At 41.0% G+C, this 13,266-nt stretch overlaps 1 long non-coding RNA gene across 1 annotated transcript in view; it reads left to right on the forward strand.

The window, feature by feature from the left end:
- Positions 1–4,348: 4,348 nt before the first annotated feature.
- LOC140076537 (uncharacterized) overlaps positions 4,349–13,266 on the forward strand; it is a 58,608-nt gene continuing 49,690 nt past the window's right edge. The window contains exon 1 of the long non-coding RNA XR_011849613.1: positions 4,349–4,528. This is a non-coding gene — a long non-coding RNA (uncharacterized lncRNA). The remainder of the gene's footprint in view (positions 4,529–13,266) is intronic.

Consider the following 13,266-nt stretch of genomic DNA (forward strand, 5'->3'; position numbering starts at 1 on the left):
GCACAAAGTTAGTGAAGACAGAAGACGGGAGCCGAAGCCAGAAGAGGACCCGCGCGGACATCGGGGGAGCAGCGCTGCAGGTCGGGGCCACCGGAGGGTGAGTATATAAGTTTATTATTTTTTAAAGATTTTTTATGACTGTATGACTCGTGTATAAGCCGAGGGGACGTTTTTCAGCACATTTTTTGTGCTGAAAAACTCGGCTTATACACGAGTATATACGGTACATATAATACATCTATCTTTAGTGCAGATTTTTGACTGGATTTGGTGCAGCAGCACCTGAATTATGTACAGTTAGAATTAAGAAATATAAATTCCATGTCAACCTTCTGGTTAGTATTTTTGCAGCATTTGTAAACCAAACTCCGAAAATGTATAATCGTAATCAATTTAGAAATTATTTTTGAATTTGGATGCCAAATACCGATGCAAAAAACCCCTCCAAAATAGTGGTGTGAAAAGCTGACCTTAAAGGGGTATTTCAATGAATACAAAATTCTTAAATTTATACAAGATAACAAAAGAACACATTGGGGCACATTTACTTATTTGTCCGACTGAGTTCACCGAAAGTGCATTGTCCGACGATGATGCACTGTCCCGCGATTCACTAAGATCCAGCATGTGGCACTTCCCCGCTCAGGTCCGACATAATTAACCTTCTTCTTCCTGGTGTATTTAAGTGCATTGTCTTCTGACAATGAAAGTTAAGCCCCGTGCTCAGTCGGATTGTCCAACAGCACGCCCCTCACAAATTTCTTTCGAATGAAAACAAGTGCAGCTGCGCCAGAATCCGATCGCGTGCGACAGAATCCCAGCGCAAACCCCTGTTAAATATCTGTCAAATCCCAAAAACGGCAAAGAGTCCAATGAAAGTACGATCCACGACCCTTAGTAAATAAGCCCCATTCTATAATTCACTGTTATTAACAATTTCACAGATATAATTACTGTCTATATCAGTCCTGGTGCATACAATTTTGGTTGCCCAGGTATCTTCTGATTATGGTCAGGCAGGGCAGATTCTTCTCATCAATAGCTTTTCCTATCTGCTTCTCCCCACTGCTTCCTGTCTCTCCATTACAAGACAAGATCACACACTGACCTTTCCTGCCGGCAAGCAGCATAGTGCAGAGACTTACTCTACAAGTCACAGATAATGGGGCAGATTTACTTACCCGGTCCCATTGCGATCCGGCGGTGCGTTGTGTGACGTGGATTCGGGTCTGCTGCGATTCACTAAGCCCGTGCGCCCGAGTTCCTGCATCCGTCGCTTCTGTGCCGAGGTCCGCGTGGAGATCACCTGCTTCTTCCTGGTGTATGTGAGTGCTTGATCTTGCGACACAATTCTTAAATTCCGCGGTTTGTCCGAATCCATTGCTTTGTCCGACGGCCATGGCCCCTGATTTCTGTCGCATGCATGCCGCCGCCAATGCGCCACAATTTGATCGCGTGTGCCAAAAACCCGGGGCAATTCGGCCAACATCGGAAATATTTGTGAAGCCCGACGGAATCCCGGTCCCGTGGACCTTTAGTAAATAAGCCCCAATATCTTTATCCAGGGGGAAATAAGAACTCTGTGTGCGTTATAGCTCAGGTGTAGCAGAGCTGAAATGTATCATTGTGTGTTATATACATCTAATGAGTCTCATGGATCTCTCATCTCTGATCTTTCTCAACTCTCTTTTTCTCTGTGTCAGAAACTAGTACAATGTTCAGAAGCTAAATAAAAGTGTAGGTAAACCTGTCCCCTGATAATCTGAGCACATTGTGAGCACACAGCACCTCACAGCACAGAGGAATCATGAAGTATCTGCTTAGAAAGTCCCACACTGACCATCACTGAGTGATAGGAGCTAAAACACCAATAAAACTCAGTAAAATTGTAAAGTAAGGGGTTAAAAATTAGCTTTATTGTGTAAACATCACTAGGGGATTCAAATGTAAGAATTTTCTCTAAATGGCATTACCCTTTATCTTTAGAGTCTGTGGGGACATTTATTATACATTGTAAGTTTTCTGATATACAAGGCATAAAAAAGTCACAGTGGGCAATCCATCAATCGTGGCTCAGGATCCAGTTTTTGGTGCACTAATTGCGCTGTGAGTTGGAGTAGGGTTTTAGATTTTGGCGCAAGGACTTAATGTATTGGCGCACAATCAAAAAGGTTCTGAACTAACTTCACATTCATTAATATGAACTTGGTACACCAGCTTTTAGTTTGTCTAATTTTACGCCACAAATTGCGCCAAAAAAAGTAGCAGGAACCTAGAAATGCGGGAAAAAGGTTGGAATTCCAAAGCTCCACTAAAATAGAGCCACCTAAAAAGGGTGCGTGTGTTGGAAAAGCAGCAATGTTGTGGCAGAGACACATCATAGATATGGCGCAGAAGGCGCAGAAAAAGAAAAAAAAAACTGGTGGAAAAGGATTAATAAATGCCCCACACAATTTCTTTTAGGAGTCTCTTAGTAGAGTGCATTGTACGCCGCCAGCAGGGAGAAGATCAAGACGGGAATACTATGTGCCTAATCTTGCTGAATTCCCCTTTGTATTATTACAGTGATGAAAATAGTAAGGCTAAAAAAAATGAAAATATTACAAATTTAAAAATAAAGTTAGAAAGAGATATAAAACAAATAGAAAAAAAATTGCAAAAGCAATTGTTTATAAACTGGAATGGTACAGCACCTTCTAGAAAAAATAAACGTGCACAATCACAAAATCTCTCAGAAAACACAATTATTTGTTTTTTTACAAAAATGTATTTTTATTTAGTCCTTTTTGAAAATAGGCATTTACGAAAAAAAAAAAAAAACATTTTGTACAGAGTTAGCTAAACATATTGCATATTTCCATTATGGCCATAATTACACTGTTTATAATAGGAGTACCATATTGCAATATTGCAAAATTTACATTAAAAAAAGCTGATTATTTTTTAGTCATCTGCTACAGAAAAAAGAATTTTGATCTCCTATCAGAGTATATCTAAAATTCATCATGATACACCAGGGACACTTACATATAAATCCAGGCACTATGAATATGGTTCTCATATTTGTTATCCATTGTCTCATTCCTTCTAAAATCAATTTTATGCTACAATTATGCTAAAAAAGGTCTGAAGGTCTTTGGGGGCATGCTATAGCTTCACAGGCTGTTACAATGTAGAGAACATTTCCAAACAACGCCCTACTCTGTCCCTTCTCCCTCTACCTGTGTAATCTAGCAACAGCAGGCTGTAACACTGCAGCACTCAGGGGTGTATTGTTGTGTGCCCAGAGCAATTCTACCCCTTATCCTGCCTGACGTAGAACTCAGCTATAAGCCTTCACTAATAAAATGTCCAGCGGTGGCCTTTCTTCATTAATTACATGTCCAGCCCTGGTTTCCTCTAACTAATTAAATGTGCCGCAGCAGCCTCCCCTCATTAATAAAATGTCCAGGAGCAGCCTCCCTTCACTAATACAATGTCCCAGCAGCGTCCTCCCTTCACTAATAACATGTCCAGCGGCCTCCCCTCACTAATAAAATGGCCAGCAACGGCCTCCTGTTACTAATAAAATGCCCAGCAGCCTCCTCTCTGTACTAATAAAATGCCCAAGCAGCAGCATCCCTTTATAAATAAAATGCCCCAGACTCACCCTCCAGTGTTGAAGTGGAGATGGGGGTCTTTTCTGTGTCTTCACTTTTTCTTCTCTCCAAAATGGCGGCTCAGCTCCTCTAGCTCCTCCAGGCTTTGTAGTGCGCCTCTGGTCATTTGACTGATGCGGCACGACCCGTCATTGAGACAGCTGTGACATCAGGTCGGGTTCTGTAAGTTAAGTGACCATGGCCATGCGGATTGTACAGTGGGTGGACCACGGTAAGCCTATAACAGAGGGGACAGTATTGGAGGGGGCAGGAACAAAGGGGGGCTGGGAATTGTTGTTTTATCTGTTTTCTTCATGGCAAATGGGAAAAAACATCAAATTTGGCCTCTATTTTTTAATATAAGCCAGAAACTATTTACACTATTGGTTAAATACAGGCAGACCCCAACTTGAAGAACAACTGTAAAGTATAAAAACTTTTGCCTAACTCTGCAATAAGCAAAAATAAGCAATTCTCCAATTTACTATACTTTGCTATATGCAGCTGTTTAGCAACTAGCAGAGGTTTTACTCCATTTGCTATGCTTTCTGGATGTCATGAAAAACCGTATAGTTCAGCTAGAGACCACAGGATGCTTGTTGAGAGGGGCTGTAGGACCTGTTGTGATGTCACAAGCATGTGACTAAATCAGATGCTTCAGGTCAGCCATTTACAAACAAGCTGGCCTACATCATTTGAAATTACTTAGTCTGATTGACCTTCAGTGATGACACAAGCATGTGACATGCTGTCCTGTTCTGGCTTCATTGCCCTGAGCTGATGTCACAACCTGAAAGTTCCCACCCACATTAGGAATAGCTGCATCTGAATCTAATGTTAAATATACCAGATATACCTCAGGCTAGGAATAAGCCAACCACATGATACAGGTATTGTTGGAATTGTTATTAAAGTGTCTCTCTAGCTGTGCTAACTAACACTATTTTTGCGTGTTCCCATGACAATCCCAAAATTTGCCTGGAGTTACACTAGAGTACACACCTATAGAACCTACAGATCTTGTACGTAACCCGGGGACTGCCTGTATGTCTAGAGTTACTGTAGTTGTAATTCATTTTTTCAGGAGTCACTCACCACACGTATTACAAGCACAGAGGGTAAATTCAGACATCAAAGGGAACACTTAATCGACGTTCCTTCCACAGACCCCTCTCATATAACTTGACCCACTTTCAGCATCTCATATTTTAAATTGTTCAAATGGAATATGTTGCCAGAACTATGTCAGTAAAGAAGACGGGACATAACATAGAGCTGACCATTCAGTTTTATGGTAAAATAGACACTTTTATTCATGCATTCTATTTCATGAAAAACAGGTGAACACATGAAGTAAAATCATGCCAGTATACCTTGATAGTTCATCTTGCCCTCCATCATAGAAAACACTTTTTAATATAAACATAAAAATACTTTGTTTATGAACCTAATGGAAAACAGGTGAGATGACACTCATAGGTTCATATTGTTTTTGACGTTAATTTTTTTAATGGTGCAGATAAAGGTGTGCTCACCTTAAAGGGAACCTGTCATCAGATTTTACCTACTAGCTCCTATTAAACTACTGGTCTCCTATTAAACAAAGTCATGGGAAAATGAGCAAAAAAGCTGTCATTGTTTGCCAGAGATGATTCAGGCTCATAGGCTCAAGGCGGAGCATCACTTTATTTTTTTGATCAGATATACTTTTATTAAAGTTTTTCATATAAAAGGCAAAACAGAATACAAAATAATTCAACCCTTCTTATTCCACAAGCGACTACCAAGTTTGTAATGGATAAAGCTATCAAATTGCATATCTCCTGATCAAATATCTGAGCAAAACCTTTACAGAAGCTCAGAACGAGGAGCCTGACACATTGCTAACTACAGACTTACATAGTGCAGTTAAAATATAGAATGCAGAGTATTACTACGTCGTCTCGTTATTGCACATCAGATAATCAACTAGAGATTCTACCAAACATTTTTTCTATTATTAATGACAGAGATAGTAGGCCCAAGTATCAAGCCATGGTTCCCACATCTTCTCAAATTTCTTAAGCGGTATGCCCTCCTATGACTAATAGCTTTTCAAAACAAAATTTGGAAAATAATGTGAGCACAAGGGTAACAAGTTTTGCACTATTGACTTTCAAGCTCTATATGTCACCTTCCACTACAGCGTAGAATGTGTGAATAGACAATCATCTTCACTATCTCATGCATACATTTAATTTGAAAATATTGAGCACATGTTTAGTTTTGCAGATTATTGTCATGTATCTACATTGTACTCATAAATATTTACATTTTAATTATTTTGTTAGTATTTTGTAAATCCACCTTTGGCTTTCAACATTGACTGCAACCTTCTGATCATGCCCTCAATTAGGTTCAATGTCTCATCCAAAATCTGATCCCAAGTCTCTTCTATATATTTCCAATGTCAGTTCTTCAGTTTTTACTTCAACTAAACTGGGTTGAGGTCTGGGGCTGTGGAGGCCAATCCAATAACTCTACTTTGTCACTGAGCATTCCATTCATACATGCAGTTAAAAAGTGACCACTCCACTATGCTTAAAGTAGCTGACATAAAGGAACCACCCCGGACCACCTCCTTAACCAAAGGCACTTACTAATAGATCCAGGCACCGAGACTGGTCCATGTCCTCCTTCCTTCTAAAATTAACTTTAAAATTATGCTAATGAGCTAGAAGGGATTTGGGGGCATTATCTGAGCCCCTTCATGCTGTAGCTTGACAGGCTGCTACACTGTGCAGGAGGACAAGGGAGAAGGTGGAGACATGCTTCTGCATAGTGTAACAATCTGTGAAGACAAAGCCCGGGGCACTCTGGTAACACAACCCAGATCCATTCTGACTCAATAGCATAATTAAACTTTTTTTTTTTTTTAACATTTTATTTGATTTTCAGCAAGCAAAAGAAAAAACAACATACATATTTTTGCTAGTTATGGATCAAGATTTGTTTGTTACAAATCACCATGCAGTTTCAGAGATAATATACAAAAAACAAGTACATAGAATATGAGAATGCCCTGGGGAGAGACGACCACTAAGCTCATGTTCAAAACCCACTGCTTGTTAAAAGGACATAACTCCTTGGAATCCCCCCTTTTTCCGTAGTGTTGGTTTGTTTTCATAGCTGTAGGGCTCCCAGCTATCCGTGTTATACCACTCAGTGAGACGGAATGGAGAGACAATCTTTGCCCTAGTCATGATAAGTGAGAAATATTTATTTTTTTTAACAATTCTGTTTTTATTATTTTCAATAATATTACAATGCAAATTGTACGATACAGAAGTCTACAATATTCAAGTATACATGACATTGTCAATCTTTGTGTTACAATCGGTTTTAGCTTATGTATTGTAGGTATCTTGAATACATTTCAGGTAACAGCGGATAGGGACCTTCGGGGAGTGGGAAGGGCAGTGGACAAGAGGGGTTTGGGGGAGGGGGGAGGGATGGAGTTGGAATGAGCCTAGTTCTTTATTGCATCTCCAGCAGAGGCCTGTGTCGTGTAACCCCCATCTGTGTAAAGTTTCAGGTGTTTTGTACCAACGTGCTAGCAATTTAAGTGAGCATTATTTATGATCAGAAATTTCATTTTGTGGGAAAATATGCAAATAAGTTTTCCAGGATGGGCTCAGCTACCTTCTAAGGCAGCTCACTTGACATCAAACTTGACCTTCAGGATCCTAATGACCTGATGGGGGATTGAAACCAAACCAGTATATCTATTCCAGAAGGAACAGATTACCAACTGTAGACAGCACTGTTTCAACGTGGTTGGGTCTCTTCAGTACAGTGTAGGGAACTGGTTTGACTAGGGTCAGGAAGTAAAAATTCTCCTTACAGAGACTGTAGCTAAAAGAGCCATGATTTTCCTTATCCCATTCTGGAAAACGTATTTTCATATTTTCACACAATCCCCTGGTGTAGCGTCAATGGCTGTAAGTCTCCACATGCCTACATAGTACTTTGCACTAACCAAAAAATAAGTGGTTCTCTAATTTAATCTAATAGGCTAGCTGCAGGCATTTTGCTGCTAGCAGAGGTTTTACCCTGTCCCCCCCAGGTCAATAACTTCTTCTTGCTTACTGGCAACCATGGATTTTTTGCGAGTTTTGATGATGTTTTCAATGCTGCCATTTTTAGGACTGTTAGGATCAGTGGATCCTCTGGACCACCGCGGGAGATGTAACTAGCCAACACCCGGAACCGGAGCCTAGCGGCACCTGGTATTCACCAGAGCCCGCCGCAAAGCGGGTTGGACTTGCTGCGGCAGGATACCACTAGGTCGTTCCCAGGTGTGACTAGCCCACGGTGGCAGCCGAGGTCGAGGTACCTTATCGGATGACAATCTCGTAGACAGGTCCAGGCACAGGGTCAGGGCAGGCGGCAGAGGTGCAACGTCAGGTCCAAATCCGGGGTCAGCAACAGGAGGTCCAGGCAGGTGGGAACGGGAACACAGCAACACGGAGGAACTCGGGTAACACAGGATACAGGAGCGGGAACGCAGGAATACACAGGAACGCAGGAATAATCGCTAGGAAGCTTTCTCTAAGGCTATGAGGCACAAAGATCCGGCAGGGGACACAGGAAGAGGCAGGATTCTTAAAGGTGAGGTTCAGCCAGTGCACCAATTAGCGGTGCGCTGGCCCTTTAAATTTTCGGCAGGAGCCGCGCGCCCTAGGAGGCGGGGACGCGCGCGCACGGCAGTCCGGGGAAGAGCAGGAGCCGGGAGAGGTGAGTTCAGCGACCGGCCTGCAGCGGGGGCAAACGGGGGTGCACGGATGCGCCCGCGATCCGAGACAGGGATCGCGGGAGCACCCGTGACAAGGACTTTGATCACTTTTTATTGAATTTTTAATATTTTTTAAAATGGCAAAAAATGTCTCATTTTTTACTTTGGGCGCTATTTTCTGTTATGGGGTTAAATGCAGTGAAAAATCGCTATATTATATTTTGATAGATCGGGTATTTTCGGAAGCGGAGAAACCTAATATCTTTATGATTATTACTGTTGATTTATATTTATATTATATATATATATATATATATATATATATATATATATATATATATATATATTAAAATATTATTATAAATATTATTATATTTCAGTCCTAATTTTTGTTTTTTTTTACTTTTTAAATTTTTACTATTTTGATGTTTAATGTTTAAATTAGCACGCAAAAGAAGTTATTGCCCCTCAACCAATATGTACGAAAAATCGCTAAAAATGTGATGTGCACACACTCTTCCTTTTATACCCACTAGCTCCTCAATGATTTACAATAATAAATTACTGCTTGATTTGATATCGTGTATTTGTACAGTTATATTTCACATCATTCACTTTGATACCAGTTTTGGAAAATGTTTTATGTGCAAGTATGTGGATGAGATACCAGATTTATCACTAGCCCCCAGTCATTGGGAGTGACAGCAGCCTTATCTGTTGTGTACAGCTACATATTTGATACAGTAACAGAAAATAAACATGCTGTGCAACATCGTAATAAATTAGCTTGTAAATTAGCAACAAATTTTTTATTTATCATGAAACTTTTTTATTCCTTGGTTCATTGAAAAATTATGCGGTTTAAAAAAAAATTGGTAATGTAAAAGATATCATTAATGCTGTAAGATCACTTTTTTTTCTCTTCCTCTTTTAACCAAAGTATTATAAATCCTTGAGATGTTTCTTGTGGTCCCAGTGCATGTTCCAGGAATGCAAGAAATCTCACAGCAAATGGATCAGGCAAAAATGCAATACAAATCATGTCACTCTTAATGATGGTAAAAAAAAAATGCAGATGTATTTTGAGGTGTAAACACATGGCGTGAGCACAGCCTATAGCCACGTTCATAAAATGCTACTGAGTTGCGTTTCAAAATGCATTTCAAACGCATCTGGAGTAACTTCTCTCCGAAAGCAGATGGGTTTAGATCTAAATGCTTGTGTTCGGTAAGTAGTAACATGTTTTGCCATATTAAAAAAAACACTTGTTGCTACTTAACAGATGCAGGAATTTAGACATTTGTGTTCACGGAGAAGAAGCTCCAGATGCACTTTAAATACATTTTAAAACACATTTCCATCATGAACTCATGGACCTGAGGTCCAGAATTAGGTAGGAACTTTTATTAAAAGCAATCTGGGCCTCTCATCTCCCTTCATCTTCCCACCTGCATCTCCTCCTTGTTTTCCTCCATTGTTTCCCCATTTCATCTCTCCCGCATATTGTGGTCCCTAACATCTTACCCTCATATTGTGGCCTCTCATCTCCTCCCCATATTGTGGCCCCTCATACCCCCTTATATTGTGGTCCTTCATCTTGTGGACCCTCATACCCCTACCTCTTGTGGCCCCTCTCATCTACTCATATTCTGGCCCCTCACAATCCCTTATATTGTAGGCTCTCATCTTATGGCCCCTCATGCCCCTTTTGTGAGCCCTCAAACCTCCTTATATTGTGGGCCCTCATACCCCCTCATCTTGTGGCCCCTCTCATTTCTCCTTCATATCATGGCCTCTCATACCCTATTATATTGTGGTCTCTCATACCCCCTTATCTTGTGGGCACCATACATCCTCATATTGTGGAAGGAAGAGATTTAGATTTTTTGAGGTAGCATGTTTTGTTACATCTGACTTTTGGTCACATTTTATTTGGAGTTTTTGTGACACAGAGCACACAAAATTTTTTAACTTTTTACGCTATATTTTGTGATGGAAAAATAATTGCATATTACTTATTTATGGATTGTTACAAATGCATTGATTTAAACTTTATTGTTTTGTAACATTAATATGGAACTTACATATTCGAAAACCATAACTGCCTACTGTATATAATACAGGCAGTCTCTGGGTTAAGTTAGTTTGTTTAGGTTTGTTTTTAAGTTGAATTTGTAAATCGGATCAGGTATATTTTATAATTGTAACTCCATACCCAGTGACAATTAGACTTTCAAAATTTTCTGTTGTCATGGGGACAAGGAGTATCAAAAAAACTTTATTACAGACACCTTACAACTGATTGGAGCCTGGTACTAAAGTAAAGCATCCAAAGAGCTTCACCAGAGGCCACAGTGGGAAAAGAGGACGTAGGTAAGTCGGGTGTAGGAGATGAGGTAGGAGCCATGTTATCTGTTACAGTTGGTCTCCTGCTGCACTGGGAATAGCCACAGGATCATCAGGGCAATCGAGTTTGTCCTTGGATATGATCTGTGCACTAATTAGGATCAACATGTTTTGCATTGTAAAATGAAAAATTTAATTAAAAAAATGTTTTGACAAGTCCTGGGTGGATAAAAACAAATCATAATCATCAACCTAGTCCACTGAATCCTGCCTATTCTTTCACATGATAAATAAGAAGAGGCCAAGCAAGTGGGTACCATAGATATTTAAAAACCCCTTATCTATATTTATGCGATCTATACAATGTAACACACACAATATTTATAGTGATCACATAAATCAAAACGTCCAAACTGCTTTTTTGAAAAAAATTTAACCCATAATAAAATTGTAAGGTCTGATATTTTTTATCAGGACATTGAATAATATAAGCCACATCCTCTTTGAAAGGGCCAGTTCCACTTTTCCGGCAATATGCAGTTTGGGAATGTGGTCTCTCCCTTGGTTGTTCCTATCATGTGTGGATTGGTTGAAGGGATAAAGCAGCTCTATTCAGGTCTACTGCTTAGCAGTCAAGTAGTCTTGTAGAACTGAAGCTTAAGGGTAGTTGCTGTCTTACTAAGACTAGTGAATGATCATGAGATAACCACATCTGAAGTGTGTGTAGTAAGTAAGAGTACTCTATAGCTGGCATCCATCTCTCACTATGAAAAATCATCTCACGTACAGTAGTTCCATCAGCACACCTCAAAAACAAGAGGACAGAACAAGAACATCTGACATCCGAGGAAGAGGATCAGCAATATCAACAAGATTACAAGCCCTTCAAGCTAGGATATCTGACGAGCGTGTTTTGGCCAGTGTGTGAAATGTATAATTTGTGACCTATTACTCTAGGAAGCAACTGCTTACTTATTGCTTATGTTGTTTACGCACTTGTTTCATAATACATTTTCATAGCTATATTTATATCCATATACACCAGGAAAGTGCTTTTAGTTCTGCACCTCTAAGTGCAGAACTAGGACCTAGCCTGAGAAATATCTGTAAAAAGTAATAGGATCAATTAACCATCCCCCATTTCTTTATTGTCTCTGGCTGCAAAATGCAACATTTTGCATTTCTCAATACAGAGATACAGTAATATGTGGTATAAACATATGGCCATCCCAACGAGTCATCCTCAAAATCCCAAAGAAAATGTAGGAGAAGGTCTTGCATGAAAATTTGAAAGGAACTAGTTATACAATTGTCTTGAACACAGACCTCTTTTTTATTGCAAAACCACAGCATTATATTCCCCTAAACCACATTTTAACCCACCCCTTTACCTGAGATAAGTGTTTGACTTTGATCCTTCTTCGCCTGCCCTGACCTGTTGCTACGTACCTCTTGCCTGTCCCAGACTACGATTCTGCCAGACTTCTGTGTACCTTGCCTTGGCTGCCATCGTGGACAAAGTCGCACCTGTGGAACGACCTGGTGGTAACACGCCGCAGCAAGTCCAACCCGCTTTTTGACAGGCTCTGGTGAAAACTGGGTGCCACTTAGATTCCGGTCCCAGGTGTTGGCTTACATCATTGTTCGCGGTGGTCCAGTGAGTCCATTACCCCGGGAGCATGATAGTAAGATAAGGCCATGGACCCTACCAAGGTTCCGCTACCTAAACTGGCTGATCTTACCACCGTTGTGGTCCAGCAGTCCCAGTAGATTGCCAAGCAAGGTGAACAGCTTGTACAAGTCACCGCCATGCTGCAGACCAGCAACAGTGTTGCTTCCTGCGGCCTCTCCTGCTACTACAGTTTGCCTGCCTGCCGCTGAACCTAGGCTGAGACTTTCCATGCCCTCAAAGAATGATGGGGACCCCGGTCTGACGTTTAACTCGCTTGGCACCTGCCTTCAGTCACCTGCCGTGACAGCTACAGAGGAACCGATGCAGGTAGACAGAGCTTGGCTGTCTTCTCAAGAAGGTTCCAGGTGACATCAGGAGAGCCTCTGCCTCTACAGTGCCAGCCCAGAACACTGCCTTCAGGCCTGTCCACTCCGTCATCAGCATCTGGGAAAGGATTGCACTTGGGAGAAGTGTCCTTAGGTGAGAACAAAGCTTCTCCATGTCTGTACCTTCCTGTTTTGCTCAGTTTAGGAACAGGTGCTCAGTTCCTGATTTCTGCCTTCCTGGATTCCGGCTCTGCAGGAAACTTCGTGGATGCCTCTCTTGTCTTCCGGCATCACTTCCCTGTGGTCCGCCTTGAGAAGCCTCTGGCCAACTCCTCTGTCAGCGGCCAAATCCTCTACGATCAGGTCCGGTACTGCACTGAGCCTTTGGTACTGCAAGTTGGGGCTCTACATAAAGAGAGAAAGTCTTTCTGTGCTACCTCGGTTCCACTTGCATCAAGTCCTCAAGCATCTAAGAGCCAACCGCCTCTATGTCAAACTTGAAAAGTGCCT

The sequence above is a fragment of the Engystomops pustulosus genome, chromosome 9, assembly GCF_040894005.1.
Source record: "Engystomops pustulosus chromosome 9, aEngPut4.maternal, whole genome shotgun sequence".
Taxonomy (NCBI): domain Eukaryota; kingdom Metazoa; phylum Chordata; class Amphibia; order Anura; family Leptodactylidae; genus Engystomops; species Engystomops pustulosus.